General features: G+C 37.8%; 1 protein-coding gene and 1 pseudogene across 3 annotated transcripts in view; one reads left to right on the top strand and one right to left on the bottom strand.

The window, feature by feature from the left end:
- MEGF9 (multiple EGF like domains 9) overlaps window positions 1–26,313 on the top strand; it is a 141,218-nt gene that overhangs the window by 19,092 nt on the left and 95,813 nt on the right. The gene's annotated exons all lie outside the window — the stretch shown is intronic.
- On the bottom strand, window positions 9,374–16,726 carry LOC139439463 (SCY1-like protein 2 pseudogene; annotated as a pseudogene).

Raw genomic sequence — 26,313 nt, forward strand, 5'->3', positions numbered from 1 at the left:
ATGGGTTTTTTTTTCAGCTCTTCTCTTTTAATGTAAACATTGAAGGCTATAAGTTTTCCTCTCAGTACAGCCTTGGCTGCATCCCATAGGTTTTTGATATGTTTTGTTTCCATTTTCATTCATCTCAAGACATTTACTAAATTCTCTTGCAATTTCTTCATTGACCTACTGATTATTTAAGATTGTGTTGTTTAATTGCCGTATACTTGTGAATTTCCCCTTTTTCTGCCTGTTTTTGTTTTCTAACTTCATTCCATTATGATCAGAGAAAGTGTTTCATATAATTTCAGTCTTTTAAAATTTATTGCTCTCTGTTTTGTGACTCTTTTAATGTAAACATTGAAGGCTATAAGTTTTCCTCTCAGTGACTCAATATATGATCTATCCTGGAGAAAGATCTGTGGGCATGCAAGAAAAAGGTTTATTCTGCTATTTGGGGGTGCAGTGTTCTGTATGTGCCCAATAGGCTTAGTTCATTTATCATATTATTCAAGCTCTCTGTTTCTTTATTTATCCTCTGCCCAGATGTTCTATCCAATGGTGAGAGTGGTGTAATTGAAATCTCCAACTATTATTGTAGAGAATCTATTTCTCCCTTCAGTTTTGCCATTGTTTGCTTCATGTATTTTGGGGTGCCCTGACTAGGTGCATATACGTTTATGATTGTTATTTCTTCCTGGTGAATTGCCCCTTTTGTTAATATATAATGTCCTTCATTTTCTCTAGTAATAGCTTTCCTTTTAATATCTATTTCATCTGATATAACTATACCAGCTTTTTTGTTGTTGTTGTTTCTGCATGTGTAGAATATCTTTTTCCAGCCTTTCACTTTCAATCTGTTTGTATTCTTGGGTCTAAGGTGAATGCCTTGAGACAACTTTTGATGGCTCATATTTTCTTATCCATTCTGCCAGCCTGTGTTGATTGGGGAGTTTAATCCATTAACATTCAATATTACTGTAAAAACAGTTCTTACTTCACTTATATTTGCCTTTAGATTTTATCTGTCATATCTTATTTTCACCACCCTTTTTACAGTTTTAGTTACTTTTACTGATATAATCTTCATTTCTAGACTCTTTTCCAATCTCTCTCTTCTGAATTTTCTTTTTAGGCTGTAGCACTCCCTTTAGATTTTCTGCAAGGCTGGTCTCTTGGTTACAGACTCTCAGTTTATGCTTATTTGTGAATATTCTAAACATGCCTTCATTTTAGAAAGTCTTGCTGCATATAAGATGCATGGCTGGCATTTTTGTCTTTCTTTCATCTTAAATATATCATACCACAGCCTCCTTGCTTCCATGGTTTCTAATGAGAAGTCAGCATTTACTTTGATTGTGCATCCCTTGCGTTTGATGAATTGCTTTTCTCTTACAGTTTTCAGAATTCTCTCTTTATATTTGGCATTTGATATTCTGATTAGTATGTGTCTCAGAGTACATCTATTTGGATTTACTCAGATTAGAGTACATTGTGCCTCTTGGACATGGATATCTTTGTCTTTCAATAGAGTTGGAAAATTTTCTGTTATTTCCTCAGATATTCCTCCTGCCCCTTTTCCCTTCTCTTCTCCTTCTGGGACACTGATGACATGTATGTTTGCATGTCTCTTGTTGTCATTTAGTTCCCTGAGACCCTGTTTGATATTTTCCATCCTTTTCTTTTTGTTCTTTTGTGCGTTTGCTTTCAGAGACCCTGTCTTCAAGCTCACTGATCCTTTCTTTTGCCTCTTCAAATCAGCTGTTATAAATCTCCAGCATACTTATTTTTGAGGTACTGCAGATTGAACCCAGGACCTTGTACATGGGAAACAGGCCCTCAACCAATGAGCTACACCTGCTCCCCTCCAATGTATTTTTAATTTCATTTATTGTGACATTTATTCCCATAAGATCTGCTGTTTTTCTATGTATGCTTTTAAATTCTTCTTTGTGTTCACCCAATTTCTTAATATCCCTTAATCTCTTTAGCCACGTCATTGAATTTATTAAGGAGAGTTGTTTGAACATCTGTGATTAGTTGTCTCAACTCCTTTATGTCATCTGGAGGTTTAGTTTGTTCCTTTCAGTGGGTCATATCTTCCTGTTTCTTGGTGTGACTTGTAATTTTTTGTTGGTGTTTTGGTATCAGATTTATTTGATGTATTTATTCTGGTATCAGTTTCTCTCTTTAGTCTAGGGCTTTCTGTTTGATTGGCTTTGTGCTTCAACCCCTGTTTGATACTTGGTTCAACTTATTTTATTATAATGGCTTGTCTTTAGCCCATCTGAATTTTTTCATCTTTTTAAAATTTCTTTCTTGCCTTTTCTTCCTTGCTAGGGGCAGACTAGGGATGTGATTGGTACTGAAGCCATGGATACTGAAGCACCCTTGTTGCCTCTGGAGCCAGTGGAGCTTCTCACATCTTTTCCCCTTGCCAGGAGTCGGGATAGAGCTGCAGTTCTATGTAATAATCTAAGCCCTGCAGGCCAAGACAGTCTGTAGTTATCCTGAGAGACTGATGAAGCTCCATGTTCCTTCTTCCCTTGCCTGGGTGGAGATGGAGCCATAGGTGTGCCCAAAAATCTAGTCTACATGTGCCAAAAGCAACTGCAGTAGCATGGAGAAACTGAGAGAGCATTGTCCCTCTTCCTACCCTGTCAGGGAAGGGGATATAGCCAAAGGTGTGTCCAGTAGTCTAGTCCATGCAGGTCGAAGGTTACTGCAGTTTCCCAGAGGCTGAGGAAGTACTTTCCCTCCTCCTGTCCTGTCAGGGGCAGGGATGGAGCCACTAGTGTGCCCAAGAATCTAGTCTGTGTGGGCCAAAAAGCAATTACAGTTGCCTAGAAAGGCTGGTGAGGGACCCCTTAGTTTCTTTCCTGCAAAAGGCAGGGCTGGAGCCCAGGCTATGGCAGCAATCTGATCTGGGTAGAATAAAGCTGGGGCCTACCATCACTGTGATTTTCAACCAGCCTTGCTTCACCTCATGCTAGGGGTGAGTTAAAATGGAGGCTACTGGTCTCTTTCCAACTTGGACAGGTTCAAATGTTAACTGAACTTGGGACTGGACTTCACCCAGTCAGATTTACTAATCAGCAGCTTTAGTTGGTGCCTGACCATCCCTTCCTCCCCCAGTTTTTAGAAATGGAGAATAGCCAGCCAGAGAATAGCCCTTGAGGTGTCTTGTGCCACTGGCAGGGATGAGCACTGACCTTTGTGGTGTGGAGTGCTGTACTCATGAATCTTCACTGCAGATGGGCAGTCTCCTCCTTCATTCTTCCAAAGATCTTGCAGAATGCTTTTCTGGTTTTTTGGGCCCCAAGACAGGTGATTTCGATAGCTCTAGCTAATTACTAACTGTACTATAGGAAGAACTGACTGTTGGAGCTCCCTACACTGCCACTGTCTTGACCCTCTCTTGGCCAATTGATTTTTTACAAGGGTGCCAAGATCATTTAAAGGGAAAGAAGAGTCTCTTCAACAAATGGTACTGGGATGACTGGATATCCATATGCAAAAGAATGAAAGTGGGTCGCTATTTACACAATATTATAAAAATTAAAATGGATCAATGGGGAAGCGGACTTGGCCCAGTGGGTAAGGCGTCCGTCTACCACATGGGAGGTCCATGGTTCAAACCTCAGGCCTCCTTGACCCGTGTGGAGCTGGCCCACGCACAGTGCTGACGTGCTCAAGGAGTGCTGTGCCATGCAGGGGTGTCCCCTGCGTAGGGGAGCCCCCATGTGCAAGGAGTGCATCCCGTAAGGAGAACCGCCCAGCGTGAAAGAAAGTGCAGCCTGCTGAAGAATGGTGCTGCACACAGAAAGAGCTGACACAACAAAATAATGCAACAAAAAGAGACGCAGATTCCCGTGCCGCTGACAACAACAGAAGTGGACAAGAACATGCAGCAAATGGACACACAGAACAGAAAACTGGGGGGGGGGGGGGGGTTAGTGGGAGAAATAAATAAAATAAATCTTAAAAAAAAAATGGATCAATGACCTAAATATAAGGGCTAGAACTATAAAACTATTAGAAGAAAACATAGGGAAAAACCTTCATGACCTCAGATTTGGCAATAGGTTCTTAGCTTTGAGACCAAAAGCACAAACAACACAAACAACAAAGAAAAAAATGGAATAAATGGGACTTCACCAAAATTATAATAATTTTTTGCATCGAAGGACATTATCAATAAAATGAAAAATTTACAGAATGGGAGAAAATATTTGCAAATCATATATCTGACAAGGGTCTAGTATCCAGAATATATAAAGAAAGTTTAAAGCTCAACAACAAAAAGACATATTAAAAAATGGATGAAGGACTTGAATAAACATTTTTCCAATGAAGATATACAAATGGCCAGTAAATACATGAGAAGATGTTCAACATCACTGGTTATTAAGGAAATGAGAATAAAAACCCGTGAGATACCTCTTTATACCCTCTAGGGTAGTTATAATTAAAAACAAAAAAACAAAACCACAGGAAGTAACAAGTGTTGGCAAGGATGTGGAGAAATGGGAGCCCTCATTTGTTGCTGGTGGGAATGTAAAATGTTGCACTCTTGAAAGACAATTTGGTGATTCCTCAAAAAGTTAAATAGAGAATTCCCATTTCATCCAGCAATTCTACTCCTAGTTATATCCTAAGAGAAATGATAACTTGTACACAAATGTTTATAGCAGTATTATTCATAATAGCCAAAAAAGTAGAACAACCCAAATAAATGTTCATGAATAGATAAATGAATGGATAAATAGTTGCGTGTACATAGAATAGAAGAATATTATGCAACATAAAAAGTAATGGAATACCGATGCATGCTGCAACTTGGATGAGCCTTGAAAACATCATGCTGAGTGAAAGAAGCTAGACACAAAAGTTCACATATTGTATGATTTCTTTTATATGAAATATCCAGAACAGGCAAGTTCATAGAGACAGAAAACAGATTAGTAGTTGTAGGGGATGGGCGGGAGGTCAGAATGAGGAGTGATTACATAATGGATATGTGGTATTCTTCTGCGGAAACCAGAGAGAGGTAGTGGTTGCACAACTTGTGAATGAACTAAATGCCAATTAATTGTACACTTAAAAATGGTTAAATGTATGTTACATGAATTTCCCTTCAGTTTTTGAGAAAAATTTAATAACCTAGGTCAACAGCATCTCAGTTTGAAGAAATGAGGTAATGGAAGCCCATAATTGTGAAATGATAAATATACAGGCAGTGGAAAAGCAGAGTGAGCCAAGGTTCGGTGGCTTTTAGAGGAGAGCTTTTTTTTTTTAGGAGGTACGGGCTTGAACCCAGTACCTCGGATATGCAAAGCAGGGGCTCAACCACTGAGCTACACCCGCTCCTAGAAGATAACTTTTTAGTGGGAACAAAAACACAATGAAGTCAAGCTGAAAGAAAGCTTTTGTTGAAGCTAATTTAAGAATTATTATTATTATTATTATAAGTGGTAGCTATCATCTCAGCTTTTAATCATTGTCTCTACTTCTTACTGGATGACCCTGGGCAAGTCACTTGTCTTTTATGTCCCTCAATTTCCTCATCTGTAAAATGGGCACAATAATAGCATTTACCTCACATGGTTATTATTAAGAATTAAACAATAACATACATAAATTACTTAAAATATCTGGCATTAGTAAGCATTCTAAATGCTAGCTGTTTTTCTCACTATTATTATATATGTATTATAAAGTATACTTATATATATTTAAAATTTCATTATAGTTGCATATATATAACATAGAATTTCCCATTTTAGCCATTTTTAAGTTAATTTTATTTACACATACTCCACAACCACCAAATATATATTCTCTCTTCCCCCCATTTCAGTAATTTTTAAGTGTACAATTAAGTGGCATTAATTACATCTACGCTGTTGCGCTACCATCAACATCATCCATTAACAAAACTTTTTCGTTACTTTAAACAGAAACTCTGCACCCAAAAGCAATAACTCCCCATTCTCCTATCCTCCCCTTGTAAACTCTAATCTGAGTACTCTCTTTAAATTCGTTTGTTCTAGGTATTTCATATAAATGGAATTATACAATGTTTGTTCTTTTGTGTTTGGCTTATTTCACTTAGCATAATGTTTTCAAGGTTCATTCATGTTGCAGCATGTATCAGAACTCCATTCCTTTTTATGGATGAATCATATTCCATTTATGTATATACCCCATTTGAAAAATCCTTTCATTAATTGATGACGCACGGGTTGTTCCCACCTTTAGACTATTATGAATAATGCTGCTATGATATTATTATTATTGTATTTTGAATACCTAATTTATGTTTTACACTTTATCTTTACTTTTCTTCACTACCTCCTATTCTTTTAGTTGTGAATGGTAAGTATTGTTACCCCATTTTACATGTGAAGAACCTGAGTCTAAGATGAGGCTAAGTTATTTACCCAGTAGTCACATGGTTCGAAAGTGCTGGGTAGCTGGGATTCAAACCCACATTATCTTACTTTTAAAGCTCTATCATGCCAAAATAACATGCTAAAAGTAGATTGACTTTAATTTGCTCTATTATATTCTTCTAACCATTGTTGTTAATTTTAATGCATCTTTCCTCCCTCTGTCAACTTCACTTCTCTTTTTTGATCTGTAGTCACTGTTTTTGTTTGTACAATAGATGTGTTTATTTATGTCTCCAGTTTTCCTCTCAATTCTTTGGATTTGTATTAGAAAGTATGCATTTACCTGAAAGACCAAAGCATATCCTCACATACTACTCTCTATTTTAATTTCACTTTTATTTATTTATTTTACCAGTGTAATTGAGCTGTTGTACAGTAGATTATTTTCCAGAAGAGAAGACTTGGATATCTGTTGTGAGTCAGAATAATACATTTATACCTTAGACAGAATGAAGTTTAAGAGCAAATAGCATACCTACAAAACTAAGGGCCATTTCAGCTGATGTAAAAATGAAACAAATTTCTCAGAAATAGAGATAATATCAAATAATGGTATAGAGTTGCTACAAAAGATCTATAACCTACTTAGGAATTTTTTGTATTTTTTTTTTTTGCTTTGTCATAAAACTTCTATTGAGATATTCCAGAAGGATTCCAGACATTTGTTGCCAAACGCCCCTCCCCCACAACAAAAAACTGAACTTGCTGTTTTAGAGAATTACTTTTCTTAGCAAATGGTCTCTATTGTTAGCAAAAGGTCTTTTAACATTTTATCAGAAAGTAAGAATTTCTCTTTGCTATATTTCTTTTAGTTGATAATCTCTAGTAATATGATCACTCATTTAGAAATATATACACTTAAAATCAGTGATTAAGTAGTCTTCAGAGATAAAACCATAAGAGGCAGGAAGCTGTTATTTTCTATTTCCTTCTTGCTTAACCAATCTGTTATGGTATCTTCCTCTTTGTTTCTTATTTGTTTGTTAACCAAACAGGGTTTCAGATCCTTTTTTGCCTGATTTTTTTTTCTTGTCATACTCAAATTAGCCTTCGTCTGTTCTTCATTAAGATGTTTTGGCATAAAATTTTATATCCATGTTTATTTAAGTAATAGGGGGAAAGGTTTGCTTTTTTTTTTTGATGAGATCAGACTCTATCATGGCAAGCTGAAAATTAATATTTTGGTAGCCAGAGGATACAATCCTCATTTTTTAGAGAAGTATATTACGTTGAAACAATTTAGCAGACATCTCAAAAGTTTATTCATTAAATATAATTTAATTCTTACAAATCTTATTTTGAAAATGCATTTCATATATACTGCCCTCAGAAGTTTGAATTCAAAATGAAATATGAAGGCAGTAGTCAGAGAAATTACGTCAGAGTGCTTTGTCAAATGTCTGTACAAATCAGGGTGTACTCTTCTGTCCGTGATATAGTAGGGAAAAAAGGATTCTAAATATATCCAAGTAAATGCAGAAAAATACTTTATTATTTGAGGAAGACCATGCTAAAATACAATTTCCAGTGATTAGTTTGCATTTAAGATGGTTACTAATGCTTTTACTTTGAACCAATGAAAACAAGGTCAGTTAAATTTTACAGATTTTATTTATAAACAATAGTTTATCAAAGAAGTAAATAAGATTGGAAAAAGCAAACGATCTGATTATTTTCTTTATAATTTTCATTTTCTCACTTGGTCACAGTAACTCAAACAAATTAATATAGCATTAAGATTTTTCACATATTAAAATGCAGGGAAGTGGAGTTGGCCCAACGGATAGGGCGCCCACCTACCACATGGAAGGTCCAGGGTTCAAACCCAGGGCTTCCTGACCCATGTGATGAGCTGACCCACACACGGTGCTGATGCAGGCAAGGAGTGCCGTGCCATGCAGGGATGTCTCCCATGTAGGGGAACCCCACGCGCAAGGAGTGCGCCCTGTAAGGGGAGCTGCCCAGTGTGAAAAAATGTGCAGCCTGCCCAGGAATGGCGCTGCACACATGGAGAGCTGACGCAGCAAGATGATGCAACAAAATGCAACATAGATTCTGGTTGCCGCTGACAAGAATGCAGGTGAACACAGAACACACAGCGAGTGGACACAGAGAACAGACAACTGGGGTGGGGAGGGCAGGGATAGGAAGAGAAATAAAGGGAAATGGACTTTGGCCCAGTGGTTAGGGCGTCCGTCTACCACATGGGAGGTTCGCGGTTCAAACCCGGGGCTTCCTTGACCCGTGTGGAGCTGGCCCATGCGCAGCGCTGATGCGTGCAAGGAGTGCCGCCCCATGCAGGGGTGTCCCCTGCGTAGGGGAGCCCCACGCGCAAGGAGTGCACCCGTAAGGAGAGCCGCCCAGCGCGAAATAAAGTGAGCCTGCCCAGGAATGGCGCCGCCCACACTTCCAGTGCCGCTGACAACAACAGAAGCGGACAAAGAAACAAGACGCAGCAAATAGATACAGAGAACAGACAACCGGGGGAGGGGAGAGGAATTAAATAAATAAAAATAAATCTTAAAAAAAAAAAAAAAAGGAAGAGAAATAAAAAATAAGTCTTAAAAAATTAAAAAAATTAAAAAACATGCAGATAATGACTTGTGAAGGTAGGCAGTGTACCATGTAATACTTAATAGATGAAATTTTGCAATTACCATCCCTTTTTTTTTTTTTAATAACACCAAGATTTGCAAGCCAAAAAAAACTGATTAAAAAATTCTGCTTTTCAAGATATACAGTTGTGGTAAGAGTTGCGTCTTTAAAAATCTGAAGAGGAGTTGATAAGAGGAAAAAAAATCCTCAATGCTTTAAAAAACTGTTCAGGAGTCTATACAACTACTATGCTGGTGTAGAAACAGGTGTTTTCTGTCACAGAACCTTTCAACTTCCTGTAGAAATAGTTCCTCCAAGCCAACTACATCAAGATGTAAATCAGCTCACCCATGATTAAAACCGAAGTAATCCTTCAGTAACCCAAAAAGATCTTTTAAATCATTGCTGGCTGAACTGCTACTGGTCATAGTAGTTGATGACTGTGCGTGCAAAGTTCTGAGGGTTAAAGAAAGGATTACTCTGAATACCAAAGGCAGATTGTCCTGTCATGTTCATCGTGTTCCCATTACTGAACTGCCCATACTTGGAGACCCTTGAGGACATACAAACTGATTAAGCCACTGATTTGGTTTTTGTTGCAATAACTGATTCATGCTAACTTTGGGTTTCTGAGGGCCAAAGAGATTATTAAGGGCAGATGTACCTGTGGGTCCTTGTTGAGTCTGCTTTGCACCAGCAGGAGAAGCACTCAGCACATTGAAATTTGGCAAAGTGGAGGGTGTTCCCAGGGTCATCTTTGTCATCACTCCAGGTGTGCTTGGACTACTGAAGAAGTTCTGGTTTGTATTAACTGACATGTTGAATCCTGAAGTCTATGTAAGCCTGTGTTAGTATTTGGGCCATTTGTCACATTTCTGTTTGTATTATCAATTGGTGTAGAAAACATCATTCCAAGGCCCATGAAAGGAATAGAAGTGAAGGTACTTGAAGCAGAATTTAAGGTGTACTAATAGAAAAGCTGATCAAAGATAACATGTTATCCACCTATATATCTGTCAAGTCCTTGGTCTATTTGACTGGAGCAGCAGGTGTGTATATTTGGGGTTTAAGAGGTCGGCTTTTCAGCTTCTGTGCCTGCTCATGTTCTTTCGCTAATTTTTATTTTTCTTCAAGTGTAAGTGATCCTCTTTTATGTTTATTCTGTAATCCATCCTCTTTAATGTCTGATTCACAAGTCAGAAGGTCTGTTCCAATGTTAAAGGTCTGATTCCCAACACTAGTAACTTTTCTCTTTAGAAGCATTCATTTGATTTCCTATGTCCAAAGATTTCTGCTGTTCTTAAATTATATGAAGTTGCTCCAGTTTAGTCTTAGGTTCTGCCTCCAATCTATTCAACATCTCTTTTATGATGGAGGCGAAAGAATTAAACCAACTGAGATTAAGATTGTTTCAATATTCAGGGGAGATCAAATGAGGCAATATTTTTCCAGTCAGCTGTTCTTTGATGATTCCCAACTTCTTATGAGTAAAAGTACATTTGCAAATACCTAAAGTTCCCATAAGGCCCGCAGGCTCCTTAGATGGAATTTGTTTTAAGAAAGGTAGAATATTATCAAGTACAAACCACTTTTCCAAATATTCCAAAATCTTTCCTAAGCATACTAGTGAGTTTACATGAACAGCAAGTGAAGGAGCTTATGGACATGCATTTTTTTCCTTTTTAAAAAATTTATTGAAGTATATCATTCATACATAAACATACATAAATAATAAGTATATAATAATAGTTGTGAATTTACAAAACAAACATACATAACATCATACAGGGTTCTCATACCTCACCCATACCACCAATACCTTGCATTGTTGTGAAACATTTTTAACTAATGATTAAAGAGCAGCCTCAAAATATTACTACAAATGAAAGTATTTCCTTCCAACCCACCCTATTATTATTATTTTTATATTATTTATGCATGAACATATATAAACAACAAGCATATAGTAAAAGCTGTGAACTTACAAAGCAAACATGCATAACATCTTTAAGGGGTCCCATACATTAACCCCCACCAACACCTTGCATTGTTACAATGTATTGGTTACAAAATATGAAAGAATATTGTCAATCTTACTATTAACTATAGTCTTTATTTTATATTTGGTGTATTTTCCCCCCAATCCACCCTATTATTTTTAAAATATATTTTATGACAGAAGTATAAACTTACAAAACAATCATACACATGTACAGAATTCCCAAAGAACATCCCTGTATCAACATACCACACCATGGTAGAACATTTTTTACATATTATGAGATAATATCATCAGATTATTATTACCACGTCCATTGTTTACATTTGGCACGCTTTTTCCATACTCACCCATTATCAACAAAATACATCTTTGGCATAGATACATGAGTATTACATTATTACTGTTAACTACAGTCCATAGGTCACTCCAGTTGTGTTTTTCCCATGCTTCTCCACATTCCCACCACCCTGCAATAGTGATGTACATCTGTTCTAGCTCACAAAGGAAACTTTTGCACCTGTTCCATCAACTACAGTTCTTATCCACATCTGGGTTTACTGTGCTATTCAGTCCCTAGATTATTCTCTAGCTTTCTGTCAATCGGTATTTACATCCCTAGACTGCCATTTCCAGCCAAATTACCATTTATAAGCCAGCTGTTACTCACTATAATGTGTTACCATCAACTCTGTATATTTCCACACTTTTACAGTAAAGCTAATTAAAACTTCTACATACATTAAACATCAGTAGTCCATGTCAGTCCTCCTCTTTTTTAAGAATCCACCACCTACTGCCAGGTCTTGAAGATATTTTCCTACATTTTCTTCTCAAAGCCTTATGATTCTTGCTTTTATGTTTCGTTTTTTAAATCCATTTTGAGTTAATTTTTATATAAGATGTGAGATAGGGGTCCTTTTTCCTTCTTCTCGTTATGGATATCCAATTCTCTCAGCACCATTTGTTGAATGGACTGTTCTGCCTGAGCTGTGTGGGTTTGACAGGCTAGTCAAAAATCACTTCACTATAGATATGAGGGTCTGTTTCTGAACTATCAGTTTAGTTCCATTGGTCTATGTGTCTGTCTTTATGCCAGTACCATGCTTCTTTCTTTTTTAAAGGATTTTATTTTATTTATTTTATTTCTCTCCCCTTCCCCACCCCCCACCCCCTGCCCCCGTTGTTTGTTTTCTGTGTCTATTTGCTGCATATTCTTCTTTGTCCACTTCTGTTGTTGTCAGCGGGATGGGAATCTGTGTTTCTTTTTGTTGAGTCATCTTGTTGTGTCAGCTCTCTGTGTGTGTGGTGCCATTCTTGGGCAGGCTGCACTTTCTTTCACACTGGGTGGCTCTCCTTATGGGGCACACTCCTTGCGCGTGGGGCTCCCCTACACAGGGGACACCCTTGTGTGGCACGGCACTCCTTGCGCACATCAGCACTGCGCATGGGCCAGTTCCACATGGGTCAAAGAGGTCCAGGGTTTGAACCGTGGACCTCCTATGTGGTGAGCGGACGCCCTAACCACTGGGCCAATTCTGCTTCCCACCATGCTGTTTTTACCACTGTAGCTAGGTAATATGATTTAAAGTCTGGAAATGAGAGTCCTCCAACTTCCCTTTTCCTTTTTAAGATGTTTCTGGCTATTAATGACCTCTTACACTTCCAAATAAATTCGATAATCATGTTTTCCATTTGTTTAAAAAATGCTGATAGAATTTGTATTGGAATTGCATTGAATTTGAGTAGAACTGACATCTTAATGATATTTAGTTTTCACATCATGAGCATGGAATGTTCTACCAATTATTTAGATCTTTTTGTATTTCTTTTAACAATGAGTTGTAGTTTTCTGAATACAAGTGCTTTACATCATTGGCTAAATTTATTCCTGAATATTTGGGTTTTACCATATTTTATTGTCATCATTGTTTTGACACTTTTAGTTACTTTTATTGATTTAATCTTCATTTCTAAACTCTCTTCCAGGCCTCTCTCTCCTGTCTTTTCTTTTCAGGCTATAGCACACCCTTTAGTATTTTCCGCAATGCCAGTCTCTTGGTTACAAACGCTCTCAGTTTCTGTTTATCTGTGAATATTCTAAACTCACCCTCATTTTTGACAGACAGTCTTGCCAGATATAAGATTCTTTGCAGGAAGTTTTTCTCTTGCAGTATCTTAAATATATCATACCACTGTGTTCTTGCCTCCATGGTTCCTGATGAGAAATTGGCACTTAATCTTATTGGATATCCCTTATATGTTATGCATTGCTTTTCTCTTGCTGTTCTCAGAATTTTCTCTTTGTCTTTGGCATTTGACATTCTGATTAGTATGTGTCTTGGAGTTGGTCTATTTGGATTTATTCATATGGGAGTATATTGCGCTTCTTGGGCATGAATATCTATGTCCTTCAATAGGGTTGGGAAATTTTCTACCATTATTTCTTCAGATATTCCTTCTGCCCCTTTTCCTTTCTCTTCTCCTTCTGGGACATCCATGATGTCTATGTTTATATGTCTCTTGCTGTCTTTAGTTCTGAGACCTTGTTCAATTTTTTCCATTCTTCATCCGTTCTTTTGTATTAGTATGTTCGTTTTCAGAGGCCATTTCTTCAAGCTCACCAATCCTTTTTCTGCCTCCTCAAATCTGCTATTATATGATTCCAGTATATTTTTAATTTCATTTATTGTACCTTTCATTCCCATAAGATCTGCTATTTTTCTATGTATGCTTTCAAATTCTTCTTTGTGCTCATCCAATGTCGTCTTTTTTAAAAAAATTTTTTTAAAGATTTATTTTTTACTTATTTCTCTCTCCTTCTCCCCCCATTGTCTGCTCTCTGTGTTCATTCTTTATGTGTTCTTCTGTGTCTACTTGCATTATCTGGTGGTACTGGGAAACTCTCTCTTTTTTGTTGCATCATCTTGCTGCGTCAACTCTCCATGTGTGCGGCACCACTTCTGGGCAGGCTGCACTTTTTTCACGTGGGGTGGCTTTCCTTGTGGGGTGCACTCCTTGCTTGTGGGGCTCCCCTATGCAGGGTTGCCCCTGCATGGCATGGCATTCCTTATGCTCTGCAGCACTGTATATGGGCCAGCTTACCACATGGGTCAGGAGGACCTGGGGATAGAACCCTGAACCCTCCATATGGTAGACAGACGCACTATCAGTTGAGCCACGTCTGCTTCCTCCAATGTCTTCTTAATATCTTTAATCTCTTTAGCTATCTTACTTAATTTATTAAGCAGATTTGTTTGAACATCTATGATTAGTTGTCTAAACTCCTTTTTGTCTTTTAGAGGCTTATTTTGTTCATTTAATTGGGTCTTATCTTCCTGTTTCTTGGTATAGATTATAATTGTTTGTTGTTTTCTTGGCATCTGGCTTACTAGAGTATTTATTCTGGGTGCGGTTTCTCTCTTTAGTTTAGGACTTTCTTGCCCTTTCTCCCTTTCTGGTTGTATAGTAAGAGCCAAAGATATAGTTGGTGTTATAAGCTGTGGAGGCTCAAGTTGCCTTCACTGTCCCAGGGACCAATGAAGGTTCTCCCAACTTTCTCCTTTGCCAGGGGGAACAGAACCACAGCTGTGTGTAATAATCCAAGTTGTGTAGGCCTAGATGTAGTTGCCCAGAGAGACAGATGAAGCTTCACACCCCTTTCTCCCTTGCCTGGGGCAGAGATGGAGCTGCAGGTGTGGGCAGCAATCTATGTCATACAGGTTCAAAATAACCGCACTTGCCCCAGTAGAATTCTGGCTATTCAGCCTGTGCTAGCCAAATATACCTGCAGTTACCCAGAAAGGCTGGTACAGGGCCCAACAGCTTCCTCCCTACTAGAGGTGGGGCTGAAGCCTAGGCTAGGGCTGCAGACCAATCTGGGTGAAAGAATCCGGTCCCTACCATCACTGTGATTTTCAGTCAGCCCGGCTTCCCCTCATGCCAGTGGCAGAGTAAAAATGGTGGCTACTGGCCTCTTTCTGACTTGGACAGGTTTAAATTTTAGCTGTTCTTAGGATTATACTTTAGCCTGCCGAATTTACTGGTCAGTAGCTTAAGTTGGTGCCCAACCGTCTTTTCTTACCCCATTTTTGGGAAATGGGACTTCCAATTTCAGCCATGTAATAGCTCCCGAGGAGGCTTATGCCTCCAGTGGAGGATGGGCACCAGCCTCCATGGCCTGCAGTGCTCTACTTACGAATCTTCTCTGCAGATGGGCAGTTTCCTCCTTCCATTCTTTCAAGGTTGCTGCAGGATGCTCTTCTGGTCTTCTGGAGCCCCCAAACAGGCGCTTTAGATAGCTCTGGGTGATTACTAACTGCCCTGTAGCATGAGTGGATTCTAGGAACACCTTACTCTGCCACTGTCTTGCTGGTTGTCTGGATATGCATTTTCAATCCTTGATATCAAAGCATTTTTCATGGGTATGTAGTCTATAAGATTTGCAAAGGTTGGAATGGTGTTTAAACAGAGTCCATGGAGCTGAATGGAAGGAGGTTTTAGTGCTCTGTAAACTGTTGGAAGGACACTATTCTTTATCTCATTAGGAGGGGTTTTGGTTAGTAGCAAATCCATTTTTTTGTAGGAAAATTAACAAAATCTGGATTGGGGCCTGCTGTTTAAAGACAGGACCAAGTTCAGGTAGAATTAATTTGACATATTCTTTGGTACATTCTTCAGCAATCAATAGAACCATTAGGCAAAACAAAAGGTACCATGTCAGGGTTTACAAACTCTGATGCCAAACAAGGCAAAATTCTCTGCATGGTGATGTGCTTGGGCAGTTTGGTAGAACCTTTGGCAGTCCTTTGAAAAACTGTGATTTCTGAAGATCATCTCTTTGGAATAAGATATCAAAATACTACAGTGTTACTGCACCAACATCATCAAAGAAGAGAGTCTTTTGTCATTTGGTCTGCATCTGGTCTTACAGTTGGAGTTAACATTTAACAATAGTTTTACATGTTCACGAGCTCCCTCGTGTATATTTGTAAGTGAACTAAACCTAAATGACTCAACCAATTCAACTGCCTGCTCAAACTCTTGTAAATATCTTAATTGTTGGCTTCAAACATAGTTTTCTCTTTATTAAATACAGCATACATAACAGTTCCTAAAGAGCACATATCACTAGCTGTTTCACATCTCACAAAAAGTATGTATTCAGAAGCCAGATATTCAGAATTTGGAAGACAGGATTGTAAATTTAGATCCCATTCTTTAAAAGGAAATTTAGGCCTTGTTCAGAAGGATTGGTCAAAAATCAAAGTGCATTATTTTCCAGGCTCCATTTTTATCCAGAATTATATTTTCAGGACTAATATTTCCATCAACCATTTTCACACTACTGTGCAAAAATGACAACCCTTCAGAAACCTGAAGCAAACCATATTTGATTTCTACATCATAAAGTTTATAATCCTTAATATCCACAGATACGGGGGAAGGTAGGTTTTTCCAGTTTTCAAGAACAGTTGCTAAACTGGCAAGACCTGGTTCTGTACAAAATGCCAAGCAAACCCTGCTTTGTTGACTTTTTTGTGCCATTAAAAATCTTTGAAACTAGCCCATTGTCACCACTGGCAATGTGTTAACCAACATCGAATTCTCTGGTGACATGGTTTCCCATTATAGCACTAGTGACATTAGCTGTTACTTTTGTAACAGTACTCTTCAACTTACTAGGCGTGGACTCCATGGCTACAATATTGAGCAGTTATATTACCTCTTTACCTCTCCTCCTGAGAGGGGTGGTGCTGGGGTTTGCTCCCCTGGCCCCTCCCAGATGCCTTTGGCTGCTCCTGCTAAGTCTTTGTGCCTGGCCAGTTTACTCCATAGCTTCCTTTACCCACAAGGCTGCAAAGACTGGAGCTGGAGTAGGGAAGGGAGAGGGTGGGGCGGGGAGCGGGGGAACTGCAGAGAAAGAGTAAGGGAAGGGGAAGACTGAAAGCAAGGTATGCTTTTGTCAGTAAGTTTACATTGGGCTTTCCATCTTAACAAAATCATGTTCTTTTATTCATTCATTAGATATTTGAAAGTCACCTACTATGTAACTAGTGCTGTGCTAGATAGACATGGTTTCTATTCTTGAGAGCATAGTGGAGGATTCAGAAAATTAGACCACAGAATGTTAAGGGCCATCATTTTATATGTGCAGGATACTGCTGGTGCAAAGAAGGGACTGCTCCCCTTTATGTTAGGGGGTGATGCCAGGGAAGGCTTTCTGGAGGAAGTTTTCTCTGAGCTTAGTTTTAAGGAACAAATAGGAATTAGCCAGGTGGAGAGTGAGGAGGGGAGCATTCTAGAGAAAGGGAGCATTATTTGAAAAACTACAAAGGTGAAAGAGCACATGCATGGCCTGTTAAGGGAACCAAAGTCCTGTGTATCTCAAGTAGGGGAGGGAGAATATGTGAGAGTGGGACAGGGAGTGGTGAGATATGAAGTCAGAATGGTTGGCATTAGTCAAATCATGAAGTGCTTTACATGTCATGCTCAGAATTTTATTCTAAAAGCAATGATGAATATAAGCAGAGAAGTGACATGGTAAGATTCGTTTTAGAAAGATCAATTTAGAAACTATAGTGCACTCCTACAAGTGTAAGTGATCCCCAGCAAAGATAATTAGAGGCCACTGTCTCTCTAAATCTTTTCCAGCATTAATTTTGGATTAGAGGGATTACATGCTAAAATAGTATAATAATAGAGGAGGATGTGAATTAGTTTTCTACCATCTCTTATTAAGCAAACATTTGAAACCAATTTTGCCTGTTGGTGTAACATATAGACTTAAATGACTAAAATTAAAGCCTTGACAAATAAAGTCAGCAATTGGTGTTGAACCTCTTCATGGATCTGGTGTTAGTTTGAACAAACCCAAGTGCTTATAGTGTGGCAGGCGCTGTTCTGGGAGCTGAGGATAAGATGTGAATGGCAGGTATTTATGGTTTGGTAGGGGGATAGACTTGTATATAAATGCAAATGACCCAGGATACTTATGTATCAGATTCCTTTACATGAATTTTCACTTTCCATTCTTTTTTTTTTTTTTTTTTTTTTTTTTTTTAAAGGAGGAGTGCTGCAGGCAGGGGGAAGTTTATTTTAGATACTGTGGGTGAGGGAAGGCATAGCAGTTAAGAGCACAGGTCAGGGACAGATCGGCTTCTTTATTTATTTATTTATTTTTTTTTTAAAGATTTATTTATTTATTTAATTCCCCCCCTCCCCTGGTTGTCTGTTCTTGGTGTCTATTTGCTGCGTCTTGTTTCTTTGTCCGCTTCTGTTGTCGTCAGCGGCACGGGAAGTGTGGGCGGCGCCATTCCTGGGCAGGCTGCTATTTCTTTTCACGCTGGGCGGCTCTCCTCACGGGGTGCACTCCTTGCGCGTGGGGCTCCCCCACGCGGGGGACACCCTTGCGTGGCAGGGCACTCCTTGCGCGCATCAGCACTGCGCACGGCCAGCTCCACACGGGTCAAGGAGGCCCGGGGTTTGAACCGTGGACCTCCCATGTGGTAGACGGACGCCCTAACCACTGGGCCAAAGTCCGTTTCCCTTCACTTTCCATTCTTACCTCAAACTTGCTAAGTATGGATGAGGAAATCGAAGATAACCAAGGTCATGTAATAATGAATGATAAATAGTTGCTATCCAATATTTGATCTTACTCATTCAAAAATTTCCCCCCACCATACCTTACTGCCTTCTATGACAAGACCACGAGCCTACAGTAGTTTTCTTCCGTTCTCTTGATTCTTTCAACTACCCAAACTTGTCTTATTGAGCCTTCTTCAATCATTAGTAGCTAAAAGTGTAGGCCCTAATTACACCCCAAAACAGCAGGATATACTTTTCTTTCAAGTACTCATGGATCCTTCTCCAGGACAGACCATATATTGGGTCATAAGACAGGTCGTAATACATTTAAATAAGATTAAAATTTTACAAAACACTTTCTCTAATCCTAACTCTGATCATAACTGAAAGCCCTTTAAGAGACTATACACCACAATAAATTGGCTTTTATCCCAGCTATGCAGGCATTTTTCAACACAAGGAAATTAATTTGTGTATTAAACCATATTAACAAACTGAAGAATAAAAATCACATGATCCTCTCGATTGATGCAAAAAAAAGGGCATTTGACAAAATACATATCCTTTCTTGATAAAAACATGCCAAAAGATAGGAATAGAAGGAAGCTATCTCAATATGGTGAAGTGCATATATGAAAAACCTACAGCTAGCATTGTACTCAATGTGAAAGACTGAAAACTTTCCCGCTGAGTTCAGGAACAAGAAGGATGCCCACTGTCACCACTGTTATTCAGTCTTGTGCTAGATGTTCTAGCTAGAGCAGTTAGGCTAAAGAAATAAAGAGGCACCAAAATAGGAAAGGAAGAAGTAAAACTTTTCACTATTCCTTGATGATATGATCTTATATCTAGAAAATCCTGAAAAATCTACAACAAAGCTACTAGACTAATAGACAAATTCAGCAAAGTGGTGAGATACAAGATGAATATACAAAAATCAGTAGTATTTCTATACACTAGTAATGAGCAATCTGAGGAGAAAATCAGAAAAAATTTCATTTATAATAGCCATTAAAAGAATCAATATTTAGGAATAAACTTAGCCAAGAATAAAGGACCTATATTCAGAAAACTACAAAACATTACTAAAAGAAACTGAAGAAGACTTAAATAAATGGAAGGACATCCTGTGTTCATGGACTGGGAGACTAAATATCGTTAAAATATTAATTTTACCCAGACTGATAAACAGATTCAATGTAATCCCAATAGCCTTTTTTAGAGAAATGGAAAACCCAATTATCAAATTTATTTGGAAGAGTAAGGGGCCCCAAATAGCCAAAAATATCTTAAAAAAGAACAAAGTTGGAGGCTCTCACTTCTTAACTTTAAAGCATATTACTTAGCTACAGTGATAAAAACAGCATGGTACTGGCATAAAAATAGATTGACCAATGGAACCAAATTGAGAACTCAGAGATAGACTGCCACATCTATGGTCAAGTAATTTTTGACAAGCTGTCAGTCCCAACCTGCTGGGCCAGAACAGTGTAAAGTAGTTGAGCTCCTGCTTCCCACATAGCAGGTCCCAGGTTCGATCCCCAGTGCCTCCTAAAAACAAAAAACAAATCAAACAACAAGCAAACAAATGAAAAACCAACTCATGGGAGCCGATGTGGCTCAGTGGTTAAGCACTGGCTTCCCACATATGAGGTTTTGGGTTCAATCCCCAGCCCTGGAACCTAAAAAAAAGAGGAAAAAGAGAAAAAAAATTACAATGAGGATACCATTTCACAGCTCATAGAATAATGGCCATTGTTAAAAAAAAAAACAAACAGAAAACTACAAGTGCTAGAAAGGATGTAGAGAAACAGGAACACTCCTTCACTGTTGGTGGGAATGTAGAATGGTGCAGCCTCTGTGGAAGACAGTTTGGAAGTACCTCAAGAATTTGACTATAGAACTGCCCTATGATCCAGCAATCTCATTAATAGGAATATATTCAGAAGAACTGAAAGCAAGGATGTGAACTGACATTTGCACACTGATGTTCCTAGCAGCATTTTTCACAATATTCAAATATGGAACCAGTCCAAGTGTCCATTAACCAATGAATAGATAAACAAAATGTGGTATATACAAACAATGGAATACTACTCAGCCATAAGAAGAAATGAAATCGGGATCCATATGGCAACATGGAAGAACATAGAGGCCATTTATTATGTTGAGTGAAATAAGCCAGACACAAAAGGACAAATATTGCATGGCCTCACTAATATGAACTAAACACGTTGAGTAAACTCACAGAGGTAAACTCTTAGAGTATAGACTACTAGGAATAAAAGGTGGTTTGCAAATGGGAGATGATGCTTAATGTATATAGCATTATTAATAAAGTTAATTGTAAAAGTGTGGAAGTAGATAGAATTGAGAGTAACACATTATAATGAGTATAACTAACACTGTGCTTGTGGCTGAAAGGGGTGGTCTGTGGAAGTAAAAGTCAATTGAAAAGAATATAGAGAATAATCTAGGGAATGTATAACAGTGATTTTGGTGGTTGATGAAGATTGTGGTTAATTGTATGAATGTAAAAATGCTCTTCTTTTACAAAGTGCTAAGAATATGATGATATACAGGAAAATTATGACTAATGTAATTTATGGATGATAGTTAACAGTAATAATTGTAATATTTTTACAGCAATGGCAAGAAGATATTTTTTCAGTACTAAGGGACAACAGTATGGGGATATAGGATTTTTCCTTTTGGAGTAATGAAAATGTTCTAAATTGACTGAGGTGATGATAGCACAAGTCTGTGATGAAAATGAGAGCCACTGAGAGTACACTTTGAATAGATTGTACAATAGATTGTTATAAAGTCGATTGTATAAAGTCCCATATAGATTGCATATGGGACTTTATAACATAGAGAATCCTGTGGTGGATGATGGACTGTGGTTAATAGGACAAATATTAGACTTTTCCCCTATGTGATAATTAATATATAATACTAATATAGGGTGTTAATAATTGGGTGGTGTGACAGTTTGAGATTAATTATGATACCCAAAAATGGAAAGATTATTTTTGTAAACTAATCTATTCCTCTGGGTATGACACCCTTTAATTGCATTGGAGTCTTCTGAGCTGTCTCTATTAAATTACCTTTGGTTGGGGGAAAAATAACACCAAATATAAAAAATGGTTAGTAGTAGTATTTTGACAGTGCTCTTTCATAGTTTGTAACAAATGTTTCACAGCAATGCAATGTTTTGATGGTAAGGAGATATATGAGAGCCTTGTATGATGATATGCATATTTATTTTGTAAATTAGGAAATTTTATGATACATTTATTGTTTGTGTATGTTCATGAATTAATGATATACTTCAGTAAAATTTTATTTCAAAAAATGGGCAAAAGACTTAAATGAACATTTCTCCAAATGGTGAAAAAGCACATGAAAAAATGTTCAATATTACTAGCTATTAGGGAAATGGAAATCAAAACTACATGAGATATGCCACACCTTACAGAATGGCCATTATTTAAAAAAGAGAAAACAGCAAGTGGTGGAGAGGATGTGTAAAAAAAGGAACACTCCCTCACTGTTGGTGGGAATGTTGAATTGTGTAGCATCTGTGGAAGACAGTTTGGAGGTTCCTAGGACTATATCCAGAATTGAAATCAGTAATGCAAACAGACATTTGCACACTGATGTTCATAGTGGTGTTACTCACAATTGCTGAAAGATGAACACAACCCAAGTGTCCGTTAACCGATGAGTGGATAAACAGAATGTGGTATGTATATATATATGATGGAATACTATGCTGCTGTAAGAAGAAATGAAATTGGGACATATATATAACATGGGTAACCATAAAGGACATTATGCTGAGTGAAATAAGCCAGACACAAAAGGACAAATATTGTGTGGTCTCAGTAATATGAACTAAGTGTGAAGAATAAACACATGGAGTTGGAGTTAAAACCTAGAGTATAGGTTTACTAGGAGATAGGTTGAGGGCTGATAAGGAGTACTGATGCTTAATGTATGTAGAATTCTTAATTAGCTTGACCGTAAAAGTATGGAAATGGATAGAGTTGATGGTAACATTATAGTGAGTATAACTAACACGAATGGTTTATAGATGGGATTGTGGCTGAAAGGGGTAGTTTAAGGATGTAAATTTCAATTGAAAGAAAGCTAGAGAATAATTTAAGCACTGAATAACATAACCTGGAGGTGGATGAGAATTGTGGTTATAGTACAAATGCAATAATGTACTTCTTTTTTATTATTTATTATCTTTTTTAAAGATACATAGATCACACAAAATATTACATTAAAAAATATAAGAGGTTCCCATATACCCTACTCCCCATACCCCCCACTCCTCCCACATCTACAACTTCTTTCATTAATGTGGTACATTCATTGCATTTGATGAATACATTTTGGAGCGCTGCTACACAGCATGGATTATAGTTAATGTTGTAGTTTACACTCTCTCCCAGTCCATTCAGTGGGTTATAGCAGGATGTATGTCTTGCATCTGTCGCTGCAATATCATTCAGGACAACTTAAAGTCCCAAAATTACCCCAACATCACACCTCTTTTTCCCTCTTCCTACCTTCAGCAACTCCAGTAGCCACTGTCTCCAAATCAATGATGCAATTTCTTCCATTGTTAGAGTCACAATAATTCTATAGTAGAATACCAGTAAGTCCACTCTAATCCATATTTTATTCCTCCATCCTGAGGATCCTGGAATGGCGATGCCCATTCCACCTCTAAATTGAGAGGGGGTTTAGATCTCATATGGCTAATGGATGGGATTCTCCTGCTTGCAATTATAGATTCTCTCAGTTCCTTAGTGTGATGGTTGACCATCCTCACCTCCCTATTAGCAGACCTGGTAAGTCCAATGAACTGGGGAGTAGGTGTTGCAAGCTGTGGAAACTCAGGGCCCAGCTGGCACAGAGATTTAAGTCTATGCCAGGATTCAAGTTTCCTGGGCATACACCAACCCTAGCACCAACTCCAGGTTCAGTAAAAGTGACAGAAGAAGCATGTATAGAGAAGTCATATCTGAGTCCAACTCCATCACACTCAGGAGCACAAATTCCAAAATAGGGCCCACTGGCAAGGCACTGAACTCCAGAGCTATCTGCATGGCCGTAGGACCCAGGTGTCTCTGTAGCTCTCAGGACCACCACTACCTGGGGTTGTATCTACTTTGACTGTCTCTGTGTGGGACATGAATCCTGGGAATGAGCCTTCCTGGCACTGAGGGATTACAACCAAGCACCAGCTGGTGATGCAACTAGAAAAAGGTCTTGAATGAAAGGGGGAAAATGGTAAAGACAAATGAGTTAATTTGGCTAAGAGACTTCAAAATGAATCAGGAGGTCATCAGAGGGGTTGCTCTTATGTGCGTCTCAGCAGGCAATGATATACGTCTATGACCTAGAACAAATATACGCCAATGTTAAAAGGAGGAAAGAATATGGTAATGCATGGGAAAATATGATTAATGCAAATTATGGTGTAAAGTTGACAGCAAAGGAGTACTCTACCAATACTAAGGACCAATAATAGGAGAGTATGGGATTTTTTCTTTTGGATTAAAGAAAACGTTAAAAAGTTTACTGAGGCTATGACTGCACAAATCTGTGATGAAAATGAGAGCCACAAAGTGTACATGTTACATAGATTCTGCAAGGCATGGTATCATATAACATAGTGAACCATGTGGTGAGGGGTGGACTTTGATTAACAGTACAAATATGAGAGTGTTCTCTCATGAACTATAACAAATGTGCAATTTTAATCAATGGTGTTAATAATAAGGAGTGTATGGAAAAAATATACCAAATGTAAGCTATAGACCATAGTTAGTGGTAATAGTTTGATGATGTTCTTTCATAATTGGTAATAAATATTCCATAATGGTGTAAGGTTGATGAAGGGGTGATGTATGGGAATTCTGCACATTATGCATGATTGTTTTGTAAGCTTACAACTTCTCTAAAAAAAAGTGCGGGCTCTAAAGTCAAATTGTCTGCATTCAAATCCAAATTCTATTACTTAACTCTCTAGAGTTAACCTTACTTCATGGAGTCGTGAGTACAGTTATGAGACAATGATGGTGAAGAACTTAAAGTGTGAAGGCACAGGGAAAGAATTTAAGAAACATTAGTTATCAAACATTGTCATTGGAGTAACAACTAATTCTTTTTCAATCATTTGGGCAATTTTATTAAAATCTGACATCTTGTTCTGGGGATCTTGCTATTACAAACAAAAACATAAGAAAATATGCTTGTGGAAGTAGCAAAAATACTTAAAATTCTTTTTATTATAGAAAATTCTGAACATATACAAAAGTTAACAGAATAGTATAATGGACTCTCTTGTACCTATCACCCAGCTCAGGTAACTGTAACACCATGGCCAATCCTGCCTCATCCATATCCCCATCCACTTACCTTACTCCTGTATTATTTTAAAATAAATTCTATAAAATAAAATAAATGTTTATAATTTCATCCATGATTATTTCAGAATGTAGACTTAAAAGGTAAGGCTTCTCCCTCTCTCTCTCTCTTTTTTTTTTTTTTTCATAGTCACAATACTGTTATCATACCCAAACAAAAAAATGAACAGTATTTTAATATCATCACATATTGAGTCAGCCAAAATCTTATTATTAGGGGGAAAAATTTTTTTAGCTAACCCTAGATATTTGATTGATCATTTTGCTGGGGAAGACATAATGAAAATTGGTGTATTTTTTGTCATGTTTCTTGGCATTGCTAATATCTAGCATAGCCCAACTGAGGATGAAAACTGGCAAAGTAAGTACACTTTGAATTGTTTGGGTAAGGTAAAGTAGAGATTATTATCCACTTATTTTATTTTATTTTATTTTTTTTCTACAAATGAGAAGGCGGAGACCCTGAAAAGTAAGTGATTTGTCAATGGTCATATAAGCTGCAAATAATTGGTGCTGAAATTTGTCATTTGAACCATATTCATTCCATAAATGTTTATTGAGGTCAAGAAAATTTTACTATTTATATTTCTTTTTTAATATCTATGACCCGCATTATTTTGTAACAAGGGCGATCTTATATCTGATCACGTAATTTCTTCTCTCTTTTAAAGTACTATCCTAATTTTTAACTGGTGGAGTGACTTTAGGACTTATGTAGAGGAAAGTTTGGTCTTCAGCAGAGGGGCAATTGCAACTATGAAAACAACTCCGGCAAATGGTCTATTGATAGTGGAAGTTTTCATTATGAAAAGTTCTTTTCAAATTCCTGGCTGTTGGTTGCTTGGTCACCAATGAGTCTGTGCTGCCATTCACTGGCACCCTGGGTGTCTGAGCAGACCTGTTTAGGAATGTACTGCTTATTTTGAATGAGAAAAGAGGATAGAGAAGCTGCCTAAAACATTGCATCACCAAGGCCAAACATTCTACATTTGATACACAGTTGATACAAAATATTAGTCATTTAGAGCATACCCTAACATACAATTTTCAGTTTGAGTAGTGTCATCTTTGAGCACAGTTACATGTCTTTTAATATATTCACGAAACTAACTCTTGAAGACACTGATAAAGGCTGATTGTCTTTAACCCACAGGACTCTTTATATATCATGTCTAGTGTTGCCAACAAAATACCCCTTTGTACCTACCTTCTTTGTGCCCGTTCTTTAGTTTTTAAGCCCCTG

This window comes from Dasypus novemcinctus, chromosome 8 (assembly GCF_030445035.2).
Source record: "Dasypus novemcinctus isolate mDasNov1 chromosome 8, mDasNov1.1.hap2, whole genome shotgun sequence".
NCBI classification, from domain to species: Eukaryota; Metazoa; Chordata; class Mammalia; order Cingulata; family Dasypodidae; genus Dasypus; species Dasypus novemcinctus.